Genomic DNA, 22,437 nt, shown 5'->3' on the forward strand with positions numbered 1-22,437 from the left:
GGAGAGCGCTCGCTGGCCCTGTCAATCAAGTGGAGGAGGGGGCGTTTTTTCAAACAGAGGATGCGGCGGCTACCAGCAAGTCCGCCCAACTTGCTGGTAGTGAAGAAATTTACATATCATAAAAGTACGTTTTTTACTGTAATTACTGCAAAGCCCGAGGTAAGAGGGGCATATATAGAATCTGCTTACATTAGCAAATATAATAAGTCATAAACTGAAAATTGGGGGTTGGGGGGTGACAGAAGCCCTTTAAGTCATCCCAACTAGCTCTGCTCAATCATAGAGAGAACTGCGCAGCCAATAACTGCTCAATCCTCTCTGTCTCCTCCCTGTACTCATCTCTATGATTAAGAAAAAGGAAACGGAGCTATCAGTGTTCAGTCTCCCATTACAGCCTGGACAGTGCTGACGCTAGAGAGTTGCGGGACCCCTGAACCTCAAGTATGTGGCATTAACCTTCGCCCTCCTCTGCAATAGACATCCATTCTTATATTAACCCCTTTACTATCTGAAACTATTAAGGATAATGTAATTGACCCCTTTATTGCCCTAGACCACCAGTTACACAAGCATTAACCACTGCTCTAGACCACCAGGGATTCTTACATTAAGATTTTCATTGTCATAGACAATGGAAATCGTACATCAACTCTTTGGCTGCCCTAGACCATGAGGGGTACTGAAATCATCCCCTTACTGCTCTAGACCACCAGTCATATAGAATTTAACTGCCTAGATCACCACTACTTACACTATCACCTTTACTGCCATAGTACAACAGACATTCAGACATTTACCCCTTTGCTGCCTTATACCACCAGGCATACAGAAACTAACCCCTTCACTGAAATAGACCACCAAGGATGTAGAAAATAACCTTTACTGCCCTAGACCTGCGTGCAGCCCTATATTGTCAGTGCTTAGGTCCCATACTTCCTGGCTCACTAGCTACAGATGTTTAGAGGGAACATTGTCCTTGGGGCAAACCAACATTTCTTCTTCACCCCTAGTGAGTGGGAATACAAGCACTAAAACTATGGGCAAAACTGTTTTAATTATGGTTAGGCTACTTTCACATCTGCCTTTTGCTTTCTGGTGTTGAGATCCGACAGAGGATCTCAAAACTGGAGCAAAACGCATCCGGTTGAATAATACAACTGGCTGCATCCATTCAGAACGGATCCGGTTGTATTATATCGAAAATGAACATGCCCTTGTAATACATAATATTTAAAATCAATGGGCGCCATCCCCATTTTTTTTGTGTCTGAAAAAAACGCAACCGGTGTACTCTGTTCCGGTTTGTTCCGTTTTGTCACCATTGACAATGAATAGGGACAAAACTGAAGTGTTTTCCTGTGGTTTTGAGATCCTCTGCTGGAGCTCAAAACCGGAAAGGAAAACGCAGATGTGAAAGTAGCCTTAGAGATGTAATTAGAAGTATGTAGATTTGTAAGGTGCAATCAAAACACTATTACAATTTGTAGTTCACTAGGTTTTTTATTTTGCTAAACTTATAGAACTTTAAAGTGTAACTGTCATATTTTTTATTTATTTGCCATTTTATTACAGCTAGGCAGGTATACCCGAGTTATTCTGTCAATGATTGTCAAAAGATCTGTAATTACTTTATAATATCAGCTTTCATTAATGTCCCCTGTCCCTTTCCACTGCTCCCTTAAAAGACCGTTGCTAGGGCTTGTTTGTTTCCAGCTAAAAAGACAGGAAGACGGAGGGGCGGTCCTTCACACTGCTTGCCTGCATTAGGCTTCAGAGTGAGGAGGCGTGTCTCTCAGTAATCCAATCTGATTGGCTGACAAGGAGCTGCTGGCTACAGCAAATGTGTATTGGAAGTGAGGGAAAGCAGTTTTGGCCTCAGAGAACTGGCAGAGGAGCCATCTTGAGATGGTCCTCATATTGTAGAGGTTAAAACAGCCATAACTAAGGGAAAAACTCAAAGAAAACAGTGGTATGTGAAGAAACTAAACATTGCTTTATGCATAATGCTGCAGCAGCAGTAACATATGCTGATTTTTTTAATGAAAACATGGCGGTTACACTTTAAATAACTCATCCGTTTATCATGGACATGAGCCATGCTGACTACAATTGCCACCATGCTTTGCTATGACATGATATTTGCTTTCTTACCTATTAAAAAGGATGGCAATGCAATTTTAAATCCAATAGTATTAGCATTAGATAATGAATAATGATATAAGGCTGACAAGAATGTTACAGATCTTAAAGAGATGTCCCCTAGGTGCAACATAAGACATGCTGATAAAGAATTATAGACTGAGATTTGTCAATATTCAGGATCCTCACATATCTGGTGTTATATGAATGCATCAGCGGATGTCTTTTCAGGACTCCCAGTTCTTACACATGCAATGTGCCCTTCTTGGGTCCCCTTTTGGGAACTATACAAAAATAGCACAATAATAGTTTGGCAGTTATCTAACAACCACTTGCCGTGTGGATGGATCCAACAATAAATGCAAAATCACAGAATTAAAAGGGTTGTATGGCCTAAGAGCTGATGACCACAGTGGTCAAAATGTGTGCCCCATTAAAAAAACACTCCCAGATTCCGTAAAGATCGCCGTAGATGACACAGAACCAAGCCATTCCCAGTCCAGCCGGGACCAGCGCTGGGAAGGTGGAGCTGCAGACAGATGAGTGTTTTTTTTTTTTTTTAATGGGGCGCACCTTTCAACCACTAGGGTTCTCAGACCCTAGGCTGGACAACCCCGTTAAAGACTTGGAAGAGAAGTTTTCAGTATTGTATCTTCTTGCCACACACTCAAGCTACAAAGCATGCCAGATGGAGTGGCCCATTAGAGTACCAGAGGATCCTTCATTGGGCACAGGCTTTGCCACAATAAGGGACCCTAATGGTCCAACAGAGCCCATCATTTTTAGGATCACTTATCACTTGGGTCCATGTCATATGGTTTAGTTAAAAAATAACATATTAGACCTTATTGATGATATGCCCTGCATGTGCAGTGATAAAATGTTTTTGTTGTAATTAAAAATGGACATGTTCTGTATAGATGGAGGGTAGAACCTCAGAATTATTTCCTCTGAAAGATTCAGAGAATCCCAGCCCAACGTTGACTACATTAGAGGGACTTAAGGTTTCCACATTCCTTTATCAGGTATAAATAAGTGCTGCTGAAGTGCCTTGCTACAACATAAGCAGATAAAGACTTTCTTACGTATTCTAAGGATTCCCGATAGTTTAGTTTGGGCGCTTTCCAAGAAGCCACAATACCGAAGAATCCCATTAACTAGGCATTGCTATCCCAATATTCTCCTAAATTAAAAAGCTAAGTAAAGAATAAAAAAGTTAATTTGATCCATGTATTTTGTCAGAAACTAGAAGCAAAAGCTGCAGTTTACATGCTCAGATGAGAGGTTCTGGTGGAGAACTGCCTGTGATTAATACTATATGATAAGCTGACATATGCAGGAAGTGATACGTTAGCAAAAACATATTTAAACTATAAATCGACGGCTAGATACAAATCTTGTAGTAAATGTGTAATCTCTTTGCTTGAATTGCACTTGAATTTGCCAATTTTTAGCAGATTTGGCCATCTGCCCACTCCCCGAACAAACATCTGTGGAACAGATGAAAAAACTGTGGTTCAGTAGAGCCAGCAGTTGGTTAGTTAGTCAGGGATTTTCTTATATTTTGAAATCACTTTAGACCAGGGGTGCAAAACCTGCGGCCCGGGGGCCATATACGGTTCTTGATACCATTCTGTGTGGCCACCAACCAAATGGTAACAGACATGTATGTCTATGTCTTGTGGCTGCTCAAATGTATTTTTCATGTATTCTCCCATTAGATGGGAATCCTGAAGGTGTAACTGGACATTAATGGTAAATACTAGTGTTGGGCGAACACCACGTGTGCTCGAGCGCGATGCTCGAGTCTTCTCTCCGCACGTTTGCTGGCTGCTACGCAGCCAATAAACGTGCGGGTATGTATTGCCACTCACTGTAATGCTGTAGCCATGTTGGTTACTGACATTACAGTGATTGGCTGGCCGGAACGCGTCATCGGCTGCTATATAGCACCCGATGACACGTGGTTCAGTTCCGTCTTAGTCAGGGCGAGCTGCAGCAGAAGGGACAGATAGTGTAGGGACAGGAATTTTTTTTTTTAGGCAGGGTTTAGTGTTGAAAGGTGTTAGTGACCCAAAAGTCCTTTTAAGGACTATTGTTTTATCTGGCTGCAATATATATTATTAGCGCAACCTGCGCTAAATTGAGTGCAATTGTTTGGCCGCTGCTGACAGTGTATCACAGAGGAAAAATTACTTTTCATATAAAACGTAACTTTTACTATGGATTGTTAAAATAATACCCCATATAAATGTAATTAATAATAAACTATGTCAGATATTTTGACAAAGCCTTACTTAGGACGTATCCAGGATAATACAATCCGATAAAGAAAATTGCGGCAACTTACAGTTTGAAGACCGTAGACCTGGCCACTGCTGACAGTGACACAATCTCTGCTACATCTGTTGTATTACATTTGCACATCCTAAAGATCTGTGACATTCAAGCGCAATTGTTTGGCCGCTGGTGATAGCGACATTACCTGCGCTACATCTCCTGTATAACGTTTGCGCATCCTAAATATTAGTGACATTCAGTGTAATTTATTTGCGCATACACTTACAAAACCTGTGCTGCTGTACATGTGACATACTTGCAAGCATATATACCATTTAATATGCTCAAGGCGAGCAGTAAGGGACGGGGAAGTGTCCGTGCTGCTGATGGTGCATGCAGAGGCCGTGGTCCTGGGCGCGGTGAAACTGTGCCTGCTGCCAGAGCACAAGAAAAACACTCATCCACGATACCTAGCTTTATGTCCCAGTTTGCAGGGCAGCACAGGACACCACTCTCAAATTCACACCAGTGCGACCAGGTGGTCGGTTTGATTGCAGCAGATAATTCTTCCAATAGGTTAAGCACCACTGTGTCTACCACAAAGTCCAGTCTCAGTAGCCAAGAGTCTGGTCAACAGAATCCTCATTCTGATGCTCCTTCCTCCCACCATGGAGAGTCTTGGCAAACAAATGATCCCACACTCAGATATTCCGAGGTACTCTTTTCATCGCCATTCCTTGATTTGGGCCTCTCGCCAAACCCGCTTGAAGAGGGACATGAGGAGATCTTGTGCACCGATTCCCAAACTCTTGAGCATCCACAGTCAGAAGAAGATGACGGTGGGGAATGGAAATTAGTGTTTCAAGAGGTGGATGATGATGATGAGACACAGTTGCCAATAAGTCAACGGCAATTAGTGTCTCAAGAGGTTGATGATGAGGACGAGACACAGTTGTCAATAAGTGAAGTTCTTGTTAGGTCAACAAGTTAGGAGGATGACCAGAGTGAGGAAGTAGAAAAGGAGATGGTGGACGATGAAATCACTGACCCAACCTGGGAAGGTGGCAAGCCGAGCGAGGACAGCAGTAGAGAGGGGGAGAAATCCGCAGCACCGCAACAGGCTGGAAGTGGGCAGTGGGGTGGCAAAAGGGAGAAGGCGGGCCACACCAAACAGTCCCGCAACTGTTCCCTGGAGCACCCCCTTGCGACAATCTCCTTTATCAAGGTGTAGGTGTTCCGCAGTCTGGCGCTTTTTTTTAGGAAAGTGCGGACGATAAAAGAATTGTGCTGTACCAAAATGAGCACGGGCGTGAACACTAGCAACCTCACCACCACCAGCATGATCCCCCACATGGCATCAAAGCACCCTAATAGGTGGGCCGTATGCCTGGGTCCACAATCAGTGTCTGCGGCTCACACCACTGCTTCCTCTTCCTCTGTGTTACGTGCTGGCCAATCCCCTGTCCAAGACGCAGGCCCGGATGCCTCCCGCCCTGCACCTGGACCTTCGCAATCACCCTCAGCTAGCACATCCACTTCTGTATCCTAGCCGCAGTGTACAGATGTCCATACCCAAGGCTTTTGAACGAAAGCACAAATACCCAGCCACCCACCCACAGGTCATAGCACTAAATGCGCACCTTTCCAAATTGCTGGCCCTGGAAATGTTGCCATTTAGGCTTGTGGACACTGAGGCTTTCCACAGCCTGATAGCGGTGGCTGTCCCTCGTTACTCAGTCCCCAGCCGCCACTATTCTTCCCGGTGTTCCATCCCTGCCTTACACCAGCATGTGTCCCGTAACATCACCCGTGCCCTGACCAACGCAGTTATTGGGAAGGTAAACTTAACGACAGACACATGGACAAGTACTTTTGGCCAGGATCGCTACCTTTTTCCTGACGGCACACTGGGTGAAAGTTGTGGAGGCCGGGAGCGAGTCATACCCTGGGATGGCACAGGTACTACCGACGCCAAGGATTGCGGGCCCTACTTCCATCAGGATTTCCGCCACCACCTACATTAGTGGCTGCAACCTCCCCTTCTCCTCCTCCACCTCCTCCTCCACTTCCACCTCTGAATTCTTATCTTGCAGCACCAGTCAGCCATCAGTCAGTAGCTGGAAGCAGTGTTGCACTGCAGTGGGGAGGCGGCAACAGGCCGTGCTGAAACTAATTTGCTTAGGTAACAAACAGCACTCCGCCGCAGAGCTGTGGCAGGGGATAAGTGACCAGACTGAGCTGTGGCTCTCGCCACTCAACCTACAACCAGGCATGGTTGTGTCCGATAATGGCCGTAACTTGGTGGCGGCTTTGGAGCTGGGCAAGCTCACACACATACCATGCCTAGCCCACGTGTTCAACTTAGTGATTTAGCGGTTTCTCAAAACATACCCCAATTTGCCTGAGCTACTGGTGAAGGTGCGCCGCGTGTGTGCCCATTTCCGAAAGTCATCTACAGCTGCCGCCGATCTGGCAATGCTGCAGCAGCGTTTGCAATTGACAGCTCAACCAACTGTTGTGCGACGTGAGCATGCGCTGGAACTCCCCGTTCTACATGTTGGCCAGGCTTTGTGAGCAGCAGAGGGCAGTAGTGGAATACCAGCTGCAACATGGTCGTCGCCTTTCCAGTCAGCTTCCGCTCTTCACAAGAGACAAGTGGGCATGGATGTCTGACCTCTGTGAGGTTTTACGCAACTTTGAGGAATCAACACAGATGGTGAGCGGCGATGCCGCTATTATCAGCGTAACCATCCCACTTCTGTGTCTACTGAAACATTCGCTGCTCACAATGAAGGCCGACGCTTTGCATGTGGAAGAGGTAGAAATGGTGGAACACAGTACACAGGGTGATAGCCAGACTACCCTCAGTTCATCTTCTCAGCGCGAATTGGATGATGATGATGATGAGGAGGAGGAGGAGACGGTTGCCTCCGATACAGAGGGTAGTACCCATAGCAGGTTTATTACATCTGTTCAGTGTGGATGGGACGAAGAGGAGGAAGAGGATTAGGAGATTGAGAGTCATCCTCCTGATGAGGACAGCAAAGTTGTCTGTTGGGACTCTGGCACACATTGCTGACTTTATGTTAGGCTGGCTTTCCCATGACCCTCGCGTTGTATGCATTTTGGCCAACATCGATTACTGGTTGTTCACCCTTCTCGAACCTCTGCTACAAAGAGAAATTCGCATCTCTCATTCCTGTGGTGGAGAGGACTAGCAAAATGGTGCAATACCAGAAGGTCCTTGTGGAAAAATTGCTCCAAAGTACATAGTTCCTTGGGCAACCGGGGAGGGGAGACGTGGGGAACACACAGCAGTTCCAACAGAGGCAGGGCAACACTCTCCAAGGCCTGGGACAGTTTCTTGACACTCCGCCAGCACCCTCATCCTGATGCGTGGCCTAGTTTCACAAAAGTTTTGGAAGGAGTACGAAGCAGACCGTGTCAGCATCCTCATTGATCCCTCTGTGCCTTACAACTCTTGGGTGTCCAAGCTGGACACGTGACACGAACTGGCACTCTACGCCTTGGAGGTGCTGGCCTGCCCTGCCGCCAGCGTTTTGATAGAGCGGGTATTTAGTGCTGCTGGGGGCATAATAACTGATAAGCGCATCCGCCTGTCAACTGAAAATGCTGACAGGTTGACTCTTATCAAAATGAACAAGGCCTGGATTGCCCCTGACTTCTCTACTCCACCAGAGGAAAACGGCTGAGCATAAAGGCACTTTAGTTTCAAAAGTCATTTATTTGGGTTTTAGCATCAGAAAGTAAATGACTAAGCAAAAAGAATCATAATACATTTTGCATTATAAAGGGTAACAAAAACAAGTAAAAAAAATCATGAATAAAAACATAATTAAGTAAAGGGAAAAATCTAGTGACATTTCAAGAATGAAACAAAGAAATAAACATTGGAGTACAGTGGGGATTGTAAATCATCAGTTAATAAAATAACATTATGACATTGAGGGTGTGCTATAAAGTAATACAGTAGCGCAGATCAGCAGAATGAGGGGAGAACAGCCAGGGCTCCCAGAGCTTCTCAAAAGCTGCATAAGTGTCAGTACGTATGGCGGCTAATCGTTCAAATAAAAGTATCTTATTGATTCTATCTAGTACAGCCCGAAAACTAAGTGAGGCTGAGCGCCATTTAAATGCTATATGAATTCTGGCAGCTAAAAGAATAAATTGGAAAAGCTTAAATTTAGCGAAAGTCAACCAGGACGGTTTGTCTCCTAGGAGGAAAAGCGGTAAGGAGACAGGATATTGGCAACCCAACACAGCCGACACAAGATAGCAGATTCTTCCCCAGAACTTTTCAACTAGTGGGCAAATCCACCATATGTGTAACATGGTACCCTCGGTATTGCAATCGCGGAAGCATCTGGAGGAAACATCAGGGTATATGCGGTGTAATCTAGCTGGAACCATGTAGGTCCTATGAAGTATTTTTTTTAGATGTTTCAGCTAAGGTGGTTTGCCAAGAGTGTCTGGGAGCGCTGGAACCATTGAGAAGTCGGGTATTCTACCTCCAAGTCCTCCTCCCAAGCTTTCATGTAAGGTAACTTGGAACCCTCGGCTACACCATTAAGTATTCCATATATCCTGGACAGTAGACTTTTGTATAACGAGTAGGCTACAGAGCGTTCAAAGGGAGTATAGTAGAAGGTGACAGTAGGCATTTGAATAGAAGATGAGAATGAGAAAATCTGGTTGGCATTGTATAGTTCTCTCATTGGAAGGTTAAACCTCTCCCTGAAGTCAGCCAAAAAGGTGAGCTTACCTCTTACTAGGAACCTGTGTAGGGTGCATAATTTATTGGATTTCAACCTAACAAATGCATGATCTTGAAGGCCAGGCAGAAATGCGGGATTTCACAAAACATGCACCAATGGTGAGATAGTGGACTGTAAGGAAGACTTAAACCTGACTAACCTCCAGAGCAATAACGAGTAGTGGAATAGTAAAGAGTTGGGCCGAAAATTAGACGGTAATGGATGGGTTGACCAAATCAAAGCCTTCTGCGAATATGGCGCAAATAGGGTTTGCTCCAACACAATCCACAACGGTTGCTCCCTAGGGTTAAGATGTGTCAGAAACAATTGTGCTAGCCTAGTAGCTTTGTAGAATTTGTGAAGATCAGGAACAGAAAGCCTCCCTGGGATTTATGGCGACACATCGTGGGCGTTTATCCGCCCATATACATTTTTGAATATCAGTTTTCAGCTGTTTTAAAACTGAAGTGGGCACCAGCACAGGAAGGGTTCTAAACAAGTCTGGGGTGGACCACAATCCTGATGATATAGATTCTACCCACTCAAGAAATCCCACTCCGCCTCTAAGGTCCTCTCTAATTTTACGGTAGAGAGGGGGATAATTGGTTTTATAGACCTTGTCAATCCTGTTAGGGATATTCCCAGATAGGGGGTTAAGTTATGTTTAATTTGAAATGGGATGTTTTGTAGTAAGAGGGAACCGATCTGGGGTGTTAAATTACAAGGAAGAAGTTCAGATTTAGAATGGTTGATGGAGAGTCCCGAGGCCGCGGAAAAGGAACTCAACAACTTCAACAGTGACGGAAAGGAAATTACAGGATTGGTAATGGTAAGAATATCAATATCAACATGCTTATTAGACTACCCTCTCCCTTAATGTTTTAGAGGGTCAGATCAGCAGCAGGCCCTCACCCTTAATGTTTTAGATGGTCAGATCAGCAGCAGGCCCTCGCCCCTAATGTTTTAGAGGGTCACCAGCAGGCCCTTGCTCCTAATGTTTTCGAGGGTCACCAGCAGGCCATTAATCATAACTTTTCCAGGGTGTGTATGATGCCCTCCTTTATGTGTAATAAAGGGTGTATTGGAGTGCTGGTTCCTTGTAATTTTTGGCAGCACTTGCACTTTATATACAAGTAAATATACAGGAAAGAATGTTTCCTAACAATTTTTCCTCTAAAATCGATTTTATCTTCGGTTTTGTGCGTACAATACTGAAGAAATAAAAATGAAAACCTTGAAAAAAAAACGTTTCTTCTTTTTATCACCATATTCTGACCCCTATAACTTTTTTGTAGTTACAGTATGTGTACGGAGCTCTGTGAGGGCTCATTTTTTGTGAGCCGATCTGTACTTTTCAGTGATACCATTTTGACTGTATGTGTGACTTTTCAATCACTATTTATTACATAATTTTTTTTGCGGTGGGGGGGAATGACAAAAAATGGCTAATTGGCAATTTTACATTTTTTTGACCATTACGCCATTCACCGTATGGGATGAACATTGTTATATTTTAATAGTACATGCATTTTCAGATGCAGCGATGCCCATTTTTTCTTTTTGTATTGTTTATTTTTATTTTAGGGAAAGGGGGGTAATTTGAACGTTTATATTTTTATAGTTTCAAAAAGTTATTTTTTTTAACTTTTTTTTTCTCTTTTTTAAAGTCACTCTGGGTGACTATAACTGGCAATCATTAGATTGCTCTTTGTGTTCTGTGATGGCTATATACCCATCACAGAACACACCATTTACTAAATATCAATTCAGTACTGCCACCTGCTTGCTTGTATTGGTATATACCAGTGATGGGTATCGGAGCCTGCTTGAGGTTCCGAGCCATCTCTAGGATATTACAGCTTCCCTGGTCTCAGCTGGGGAACGCTGTTACGGGCATGGCATCTAAGGGGTTAAATGTATGCAATCAGCCTTATGGCTGATCACATGCATCTGCCCCGGGCCTCTGCTGGTTGAGAAAGCAGAAACCCAGCAGCTATGGCGCCGGCTGCACGCAAGAGCAGGCACCATCTTTAAAGTGCCGACTTCCGCTATACATGTATGGCGGAAGTTACAAAGGGGTTAAAGGAAGCCTGTCACCACAAAGTGCAATTTAATCTGCAGGCAGCATGGCATAGAACAGAAGGAGCTGTGCGGATTGGTTTTGTGGGAAAATATTCATTAAAACTTGTATTTTGGAGCAGAAGTTTAAATTAATAAAATATTAGTTTTACTGAATCTTTTCCCACTAAACTATATATCAATCTGCTCCTCCTGATCTATAACATGTTGCCTGCAGATGACACTGCATTTTCATGGTGACATGCTATACACTCACCTAAAGAATTATTAGGAACACCTGTTCTATTTCTCATTAATGCGATTTTCCAGTCAACCAATCACATGGCAGTTGCTTCAATGCATGTAGGGTTGTGGTCCTGGTCAAGACAATCTCCTGAATGCCAAACTGAGTGTCAGAATGGGAAAGAAAGGCGATTTAAGCAATTTTGAGCGTGGCATGGTTGTTGGTGCCAGACGGGCCGGTCTGAGTATTTCACAATCTGCTCAGTTACTGGGATTTTCACCCACAACCATTTCTAGGGTTTACAAAGAATGGTGTGAAAAGGGAAAAACATCCAGTATGCGGCAGTCCTGTGGGCGAAAATGCCTTGTTGATGCTAGAGGTCAGAGGAGAATGGGCCGACTGATTCAAGCTGATAGAAGAGCAACGTTGACTAAAATAACCACTCGTTACAACCGAGGTATGCAGCAAGGCATTTGTGAAGCCACAACACGCACAACCTTGAGGCGGATGGGCTACAACGGCAGAAGACCCCACCGGGTACCACTCATCTCCACTACAAATAGGAAAAAGAGGCTGCAATTTGCACGAGCTCACCAAAATTGGACTGTTGAAGACTGGAAAAATGGTTTCTTGAACATGACAATGAGTTCACTGTACTAAAATGGCCCCCACAGTCACCAGATCTCAACCCAATAGAGCATCTTTGGGATGTGGTGGAACGGGAGCTTCGTGCCCTGGATGTGCATCCCTCAAATCTCCATCAACTGCAAGATGCTATCCTATCAATATGGGCCAACATTTCTAAAGAATGCTATCAGCACCTTGTTGAATCAATGCCACGTAGAATTAAGGTAGTTCTGAAGGCAAAAGAGGGTCCAACACCGTATTAGTATGGTGTTCCTAATAATTCTTTAGGTGAGTGTATATATGTGGTTCAAAAACCTCCACTGGCCAGCTGTGAGGAGGACTAAGGCGGCTCCCCGGGAAATTTCCCTGTAAGGTTTATGGCCAATCCGCCCCTGCATGCCATCCATTGATCAAACAAGCCATTTGATCCTGCATGATATACTTCTAGTAATTGGGGCATACTTTCCATCGGATTTGAGAACCATGACCAAGTCTTGGGCTAAGATAAATGATCCTCAAGTGTGATATTTCTTTATTTACATGAACACATTATGATTATAATATTTTTCCCCTTTTTGATGTGCCCCTTCCCCTCTATATAATGGGCAGATGGTTTTTTGGGGGCATTGTGGTGGGCTTGGTTGTAGGATAAAAATCTCCAGTGTATTACAAAAGAGTCAGAGTAGAGGAGAATTTACCAAATCACATCCAAATACTGTGGAAAAAATATGCATAGAATCAGGGTGTACAATGAGATGAAGCATGGATTTTTAGATCGCAGAATGTCAATTTCTGTCGCAGATTTTCACTTAAAATTTATCCTAAAGTGAAATCAGGGTCAGACTGGAGTGCCTTGGGCCCCAGTAAAATTTGTTCTGGTCCACAAAAAAAACCTACATGCCAATATTATCTGCTCACACAAGTGGCAGACTGAAAGGCACTCCAAGATGATTGATTATATGGGGGTGCTGCGACTTCAAGAAGGTGGCTCCCCGAGGAAAGATGATACCGGCTGGCCCGACTCTATACCTAGAAGTCATGTCAGCCACCGGATGCATCTACAATAATAAACTGGGTAGTTTGTTAAATAAGCTACCCAGTTTTTAATATGAAGATAGACTGGCTGAGATGCTGTACACTGCCAATCTGTACGTTGTGCTGCGTCATTTGTACAACGGGGGGAGGACTAGGGGCCAACCTAGGTCAAGGGCCCACTGGGGATTTACCTGTACCCCTGTGGGCCAGTCCAAGCCTGAGTAAAATCCATGGCAAATCCTCATATAACTCATGTGGATTTAGTTATGAATTCAACATGGATTTTTTTCCATTGAACTTACATCCCATTTGGATGTTTCCTAGGGGTGGAGAAACAAGAAATGATGACATCACAAACATTCTCAGATTAATATTTCAGAGTGAAACTTCAGAGTGAAACTTGACACTTGCCTTACAACCACCCATACCGGCACTGTGGTTAGCATAAGTCTGCAATACTCTCAGCGTGGAAGTCAAATTGTGGCCAGTGCGTATGGCCATAGCTCAGGCCACCTATGACTAGCCAGACAGTTGAGATGGTGAGCCACATGTGACTCCCAATCGACTGGTTAGAGACTTCAGCTCTAGAGAAATGGAGACGCAGTTGGCCTTTAGGCCTCTTGCACACGAATGTGTGCGCCCCGTTGCCGTATAGCGGACCCATTCACTTCAATGGATGCGGACCCATTCACTTCAATGGGTCCGCAAATCCAGAGATGCGGAATTGTGCGGGAAGGAAGCACTGAACGGAACCCTACAGGAGCACTACGGAGTGCTTCCGTGGGGTTTCGTCCCGTACTTCTGTTCCGCAAAAAGATGATAGAACATGTCCTATCTTTTTGCGGAACGGCCGGATCGCGGACCCATAGTGAATGGGTCCGCGATCCGCTGCAGCTGCCCCACGGACGGTGTTCGGGCATTGCGGCCTGCAATTTGTGGGCCGCAGCACGACCTTCGTGTGCAGGAGGCCTTACGGTGTGAAACCTGTGCAGCTGAACAAGGCACATCGCTCCTTAAATGTTCAGGGTATCATGCATTCTTCTTCTGCCCCAAGGTATTATCTCTCCTTCCTCAACCTCCCCTTTCCCCCCTTGTATATTTTCTCTCCTCCATTATCATGCTCCCACTCCAGTGTTTTGCCCCAGCATCATTTCTCTTCCACCCTGTTGTTGTCAAGAAGGGGACTGTCATATTCAGGTCTTTATCCTATCCAGATGTAACATTTGCTGTGTTCAATTTACAGCAGGAGCTGTCAGCAGTTCATATGGATGGCACTTCCAGCTACTTGTGGAATGAAACATGACTCCTCTCTCTGGTTATAAAGCACAGTAGCTGTGAGTGCCATCGGCAAGAGCTGCTGACAGCTCCTGCAATAAATATAACACAGCAAACGTAACAAGAGAATAGAATAATGACCTGGGTAAGGGCTCATGCACACGACGATAGTTGTTTTGCGGTCCGCAAATTAGTGATCTGCAAAACACCGGCCGCGTTTTGCGGAATGGAACGGCCAGCCCCTAATAGAACAGTCCTATATTTGTAACTTGGACAATAATAGGACATGTTCTATTTTTTGGCGGAACAGCCAAATGGACATACTGACATGGAATGCTTGTGAAGTCATTTCCGTTTTTATTGTGTACCCATTGAAGTGAATAGTTCCGCATACGGGCAACCAAAAAAAACTGAATGGACACGGACAAAAAATACGTTCATATGCAGAAGAAGGCAGAAGAAGAATGCATGATGACATTGTTGCACAATGCCTTTATTAGTAACACAGAAGCTGTAAATTACACATGGCTACTATTGGGCTAATTAGTTCTCTTATCCATGCTTATCTGTTATGATCCCATATATTGTCGACAAGAATAAAACAATGCGCAAAACTTAATTCAGTAGAAAAAAAAAATAGTATCAATGTAAGGGTAAGGCCACCCAGTCAGGTTTCTTGATGCAGTTTTGAAAGCCCAAAACAGGAGTGAAAAAAAAAAAAAAAAAAAAAAAAAAAAAAAAGAGGAGAGGTGGTATCCATCCTTTATACCTTCTCTCATTTTATGATCTGCTCCTGGTTTTGGCTTCCAAAACTGCATCAGGAAACCTGACCGGGTGGCCGTACCCTAAGAAGACTGACTTTGGTGACTGATGACAACAGAATGAAATGATTTCCTCTGCGCTCCCCCTAGGGCCTTTAATGGATGGTAATGACGCACATCCCAGGTGTAGGAATGCCGAGTGGTATAGTGTGGCCTAAAATGTCCCTTTATGTGTCACGGTGCTCCTACCTGGATACGAATGGATCCCAGGCTTTGGCTCCGAAGCAATAAGTAGGGGGAATAATTGAGGGATTGAAGAAAGAATCGAGTCCAGACCTTATATAAAGTTTAATAGCAGCTTTACTTGAAGAAATGTTCATCCAAGACAATCTTCAAGCTTTATCTTGGTCCCAAGTAGGCTTTAGCACTAAAACTTTCAGGCAAACTCGTCTCTGCTACATCTGTTTCTCTCTGGGTCTGCTGTACTGACAGGCTGGCTGTATGACTCTGCTTCTTCTGTATGCTTCACTTCTCTCTTTCTAGTCTGACTCTTAAGTTATGCCAGCCTCCTGAGGCTTTATGCTTTGGCCTCCATGGCCAGCAGAGCTGAAGGTGCTCTGGCTGGAATGGGCACGTCCAGCAGAGATGTGCCCAGCACACCCTCCATTGGCAGGGAATAAGCTGGAACTCACTAACTCTGGTCCCCACCCTTCCTGCAGGAAGTGGGAAGACCCCACTCCTCAACAGAGGGGGGTTAGAATGGAATGGAAAGCTCCATTCTACCTAATTGTAGCTCTGCTGTGTTTGCTGCCACCCGCTGGTGAACCAGGCATATTACATTTGAACATAACAGTTACATTAGAAATAGGAATGCACCGTGTAGTGGACCTGAAATAAATACACAAGTTGACATTATATTAGCCCATTAGAGATAGTAGCTGGGTTAAGAAGTGGTAATGCCACTCTGGGGCGTTACACTCCCAATGACCAAGAACAATAATACCGTCAATGTCACCATCACCACAACCATCCTTATACTGGGCATTTTTGTGCACATTCTGTAACTCATTGCTGAATTTACTATTACACAAGTCAAACACTCCAGGTAAAATTCCATTTCTACCTGCATCGTGAGGCATCTGTCTGTGTCATGAGGCGTGTTAGCAGGTGGGAATCTATTGAATACAATTCTTTCTAGATGGGAAATGGAATAGCACAGCTGTCAGCTCCAGAGACTGTGACACTGAATTTGAGAAGAAGAGTATAGATCGATTCCTTAGTTAGCTTCTAGTGACCTTGGCCAAGTCACTTAATTTTTCAACTCAGGGAAGACTGTAATCACTAAAAGGAGGCTTATTTGTTGGTGGTACAGTTGTCCCAATGACTGGTCCTTTTACAGTTAGTCTATCTACAGTCATGTGAAAAAATTAGGACACCCTTTGAAAGCATGTGGTTTTTTGTAACATTTTTAATAAAAGGTTATTTCATCTCCGTTTCAACAATACAGAGAGATTAAAGTAATCCGACTAAACAAAGAAAACTGAAGAAAAGTCTTTTCAAGATCTTCTGTAAATGTCATTCTACAAAAATGCCTATTCTAACTGAGGAAAAAGATAGGACACCCTTGCCCCTAATAGCGAGTGTTACCTCCTTTGGCTGAAATAACTGCAGTGAGACGGTTCTTGTAGCCATCTACCAGTCTTCGACATCGGTCTGAGGAAATTTTACCCCACTCCTCAATGCAGAACTTTTTCAGCTGTGAGATGTTTGAGGGGTTTCTTGCACGTACAGCCCTTTTCAAGTCACCCCACAGCATCTCAATGGGATTCAAATCTGGACTTTGACTTGGCCATTCCAGGACTCTCCATTTCTTCTTTTTCAGCCAATCTTTGGTTGATTTACTAGTATGTTTTGGGTCATTGTCATGTTGCATGGTCCAGTTCCGCTTCAGCTTTAATTTTCTAACTGATGGTCTCACATGTTCTTCAAGCACCTTCTGATACACAGTAGAATTCATTGTGGATTCTATGATGGTGAGCTGACCAGGTCCTGCTGCAGCAAAGCAGCCCCAAACCATGACACTTCCACCTCCATGCTTCACAGTTGGTATGAGGTTCTTTTCTTGGAATGCTGTGTTTGGTTTACGCCAAACATGTCCTCTGCTGTTGTGTCCAAATAATTCAATTTTGGACTCATCTGTCCAAAGAACATTATTCCAGAAGTCCTGGTCTTTGTCAACTTTATCTCTGGCAAATGTCAGTCTGGCCTCGATGTTTCTCTTGGAAAGCAAAGGTTTCCTCCTTGCACACCTCCCATGCAAGTTAAACTTGTACAGTCTCTTTCTGATTGTAGAGGCATGTACTTCTACATCAACAGTAGCCAGAGCCTGCTGTAGTTCTCGAGATGACACTTTAGGGTTTTTGGAGACCTCTTTTAGCATCTTGCGGTCTGCTCTTGGGGTGAACTTGCTGGGGCGACCAGTCCTGGGCATGTTGGCAGTTGTTTTGAAAGCCCTCCACTTGTAGACTATCTTCCGGACAGTGGAATGGCTGATTTCAAAATCTTTTGAGATCTTTTTAAATCCCTTCCCAGACTCATAGGCTGCTACAATCTTTTTTCTGAAGTCCTCTGACAGCTCTTTTGCTCTCACCATGGTGCTCACTCTCACTTCAACAGTCAGGCGCACACCAAACTAAATGTCTGAGGTTTAAATAGGGCAAGCCTCATTCAACATGCAGAGTAACGATCTACTAATTATGTGCACCTGGTGTGATATACCTGTGTGAGATCTGAGCCAATTTAAGAGGGAATACATGTGAGGGTGTCCTATCTTTTTCCTCAGTTAGAATAGGCATTTTTGTAGAATGACATTTACAGAAGATCTTGAAAAGACTTTTCTTCAGTTTTCTTTGTTTAGTTGGATTACTTTAATCTCTCTGTATTGTTGAAACGGAGATGAAATAACCTTTTATTAAAAATGTTACAAAAAACCACATGCTTTCAAAGGGTGTCCTAATTTTTTTCACATGACTGTATAAGATGCACTTTTAAGGGATAATAAGTGGTGGGAATCCAAAATACTTGATCAAGGGGAAATGACACTACTCTGTACTAGGATTTGGCAGTACAAAGTCTCGTTTACTCCAATTAAAGGGGTTTTCATGAGTTGGTACCTTTTTAGTAGGCCCATTAGTGCGGGCCCTAAGGAAAGAATTATGCTCACCTGCTCCCAGCAATTCAAGTCCGGTGCCCTGGCTCTATTTGGCGATCTTCCAGATCCTGGCTTGTCAATTTTGCTGCCGGGTAAAATTCTGTGGTTGCTAGTGGATTAGTAAGGACTACAACCTAGGGTCATCTGACCCATGTATTTTGCCTAGAGACCCGCTTTTAAATGATTTACCAGAATACATCTGAACACTAGTTAACAAAAGAAGCCATGAACATTAAGTCACTTCCCTGGCCTTTGTCGAAGGAACAAATCCCACCTGAACTTCCCTTCCCCCAAGCAACCCAATGCCCAAAGGTGCCCATCAACCTAACAACACCCATGATGGAAGCAATCACCTTGACTAGTTCAGTTTTGGTAGCTGCCCTAATTTGTCCCACCACATTCTCCAGTTCAGAATAGGATGGCCTGGCATTTATACTACCATGCAGCATCTTATATTTGAAAGAAGGTTACTCTTCAGATAGTTTCTGCTCCCTCGTTTGCTAGTGTTAGGGTGTTTATGTAGAGTGGAGGACCTGTGCGGGTTCACCTAAAGCTACTTTCACATTAGCGTTTTTTGCTGAACCGCCATGGATCTGCAAAAACGCTTCCGTTACAATAATACAACCGCATGCATCCGTCATGAACGGATCCGGTTGTATTATGTCTTCTATAGCCAAGACGGATCCGTCTTGAAGACCATTGAAAGTCAATGGGGGACGGATCTGTTTTCTATTGTGTCAGAGAAAACGGATCCGTCCCTATTGACTTACATCGTGTGTCAGGATTGATCCGTCTTTTTTTTTTTTTTTTTTTACTGTATAAGTAGGACCTCTTTTTATTTTTATTTTTTTAAGATTTTATAAATTTTTATTGATGTACAAAAAATGCATTTACATAATACATTACTAATAAATCATTCCCCATCCACCCCCCCCCCCCCCCCCCCCTTGCAGGAAACACAACAAAAGAAAAAAAAAAAAAAGTATGTAAATTTATAAATAAATTAATAAATTACTTAATTAAATTAATTATTCTTATCCCAATCCTTCCAGACTGCACCCCACTTTAAATAGGATCCTCTTTGTTTATACATTATCCTCTCGTAGCTCTTCACTTTATCAACCAGACCCAGACAGTTATTGCAGTCTGGGGCAGAAGGACAAAACCATGATCTGGAAATAAGAAGTCTGGCTAGAAACATTACCTTGGTCAGTAGTTGACGTTTTATAGGCTGGTAATTAACCTCCGATAGGTCTCCCAGGACCCATATCCTGGGGGACAGAGGAACTACAATGTTAAGTTTGCGAGCTAAGGATTGATCCGTCTTGCTACGCACCACATCGCGGACAAAAAAACACTGCTTGCAGCGTTTTTATGACCACGATGGGGACGCAACCAAACAGAACGGAATGCATTTTGGAGCACTCCATTTCATTTAGTTTAGTTTTGTCCCCATTGACAATGAATTGCGACAAAGCTGAAGCGTTTCCTTCCGCTATTCAGATCCTATGACGGATCTCAATAGCGGAATTGAAAACGCTAATGTCAAAGTAGCCTAACTCACAAAGAAGATGCCAACCAGAAGATCCACCTCCACCTCTCCAAGGGCCTCCATAGACCTCCTAAAACTGCAGACAATAAATGAATTGCTTGGCATTAGAAAAATAGTGTTTAATATTCAGGTTAAAGGATCACTAAACATAGAAAATGCTGAAAAACTTAAAAAAAAATCTCTGCCCTTACTTTAATCTAATCCTACCCTTTGATCCTATTTTGCCTCATGTTACTTTTAAAACTGAGAAATATGTAAAGAAATCTTCTCTCTGTGATTCATCAGCCATTTCCCCCTCCATCTCCCACGTTACTGTGTCTGGCTGTAAGATAACTGGCTGCAGCAGGAGCTTCCCCCCATCAGCCGTAAACCAGACGAAAAAACACAGAGGATCAGCAGGGGATTAACCTCCGTGTTCTTGCAGGATTTCAGGAACATGCAGAAAATGCTGCAGACCGACAAACAGAGGATAACCTCCTAAATACTTGTATCATTTATGTTTAGGTTTAGTGTTATTTTCAAAGAACTTAGAAGGTTCTTAGAAGGTTTTGTGTCAGTTTTCCCATTGTGATGTGAGGGGGATAACACCCCAAAAGAAGATCAGCAGAGTCTGCAATATTACATCAAGTAATCTAAATTCTTCCATCAAATATTACAAGGCAATAACAGAAGTGACCGTATTTACTGCTTCAAAATGTTAGGACTCATGGCAGGTGTCCAGGTCTGTGGGTGATCTCAGGCTAATCATTGATGGGCTGCTTCGAGAGGTCTGGTACATAATTTATTTTTCAATCAATATGTAGATCATTGCTGCTTGAAAACAGATGAGGAAGTTAATATTAGCATAATGTTAAACTGGTCATAAATCTTGAATTTATATTGAAGCAACTTTTGCATTGTTTTTATTTTTACATATTATCACCCCAAGGCCTGCCGTGTAAGAGGGTGCCCCGATGAGAAGCAATTAAATGGGTATTCTCATATCAGACATTTCTGGTATATCCATTGCATATGTCCAGAATATCTGATAGAACACCACTCACTTCCCCCTCCCCATTCAGCCTGGTTGTGGCAGTTAACGGTTGTTAGAACTAACAATGTAGTCGGCTGTGCTATGTTGTCTCCATTGGAAAAAGCAATGATCCTGATAAATGTAGGGTATTAAAATATTCAGCTTTTTCTAAATAACCATGGGTTAATAGTACTCAGTTTTCCATTATGTTAGAGTAGTGTAGCTATTCTTAAAGGAAAAACATTTAAACCTTAAGAACTGCCTCGGAAGAAATGTTACAACTGCATTGTAAGTGGCAGAAAATGCTGATTTAACACATCCCCTAAGGAAGCTTAATCACACTTTATAGCTTTAGGCTACTTTCACACATCCGGCATAGATCAGCAAAAACTTTTCTTTCTAGATAATATAGCCGGCATAATCCGTTATGAACGGATCCGTATGTATTATCTTTAAAATAGCCATGACGGATCCTGCATTAAAACCATTGTAAGGCCTCATGCACACGACCGTTTTTTTTCACGGTCCGCAAAAACGGGGTCCGTGGGTCCGTGATCCGTGACCGTTTTTTCATCCGTGGGTCTTCCTTGATTTTTGGAGGATCCACGGACATGAAAAAAAAGTCGTTTTGGCGTCCGCCTGGCCGTGCAGAGCCAAACGGATCCGTCCTGAATTACAATGCAAGTCAATGGGGACGGATCCGTTTGAAAATTGAGCCACAGTGTGTCATCTTCAAACGGATCCGTCCCCATTGACTTACATTATAAGTCTGGACGGATCCGCTTGCCTCCGCACGGCCAGGCGGACACCCGAACATAACTTGAAGCGTCCCCATCACCATGGGAACGCCTCTACGTTAGAATATACTGTCGGATATGAGCTACTTCGTGAAACTCATTTCCGACAGTATAGTTAACACAGAGGCGTTCCCATGGTGATGGGGACGCTTCAGGTTAGAATACACTGCAAACTTGGTACAAGACTGCCCCCTACTGCCTGGCACCACCCGATCTCTTACAGGGGGATATGATAGCACAATTAACCCCGTCAGGTGCGGCACCTAAAGGGGTTAATTGTACTATCATATTCTCCTGTAAGAGATCAGGGCTGCCAGGCAGCAGGGGGCAGACCCCCCCCCTCCCCAGTTTGAATATCGTTGGTGGCACAGTGTGCGCCCACCATCGCCCCCCCCCCCTTCCTCCCTTTATAGTTAAAAATCGTTGGTGGCACAGTGTGCACCCACCATCGGCCCCCCCTCTCTCTATAGTAGTAACAACCATTGGTGGCAGTGTGCGGCCTCCCATTCCCCCCCCCCCCCATCATTGGTGGCAGCGGAGTTCCGATCGGAGTCCCAGTTTAATCGCTGGGGCTCCGATCGGTAACCATGGCAACCAGGAAGCTACTGCATCCCTGGTTGCCATGGTTACTTAGCAATAGTACAATTGTAGAAGATTCATACTTACCTGCT

General features: G+C 43.9%; 1 protein-coding gene across 1 annotated transcript in view; it reads right to left on the minus strand.

Annotated features, from left to right (window-relative positions):
- MYO3B (myosin IIIB) overlaps positions 1–22,437 on the minus strand; it is a 342,729-nt gene that overhangs the window by 215,613 nt on the left and 104,679 nt on the right. The gene's annotated exons all lie outside the window — the stretch shown is intronic.

Source organism: Bufo gargarizans, chromosome 8, assembly GCF_014858855.1.
Source record: "Bufo gargarizans isolate SCDJY-AF-19 chromosome 8, ASM1485885v1, whole genome shotgun sequence".
Lineage (NCBI taxonomy): Eukaryota > Metazoa > Chordata > Amphibia > Anura > Bufonidae > Bufo > Bufo gargarizans.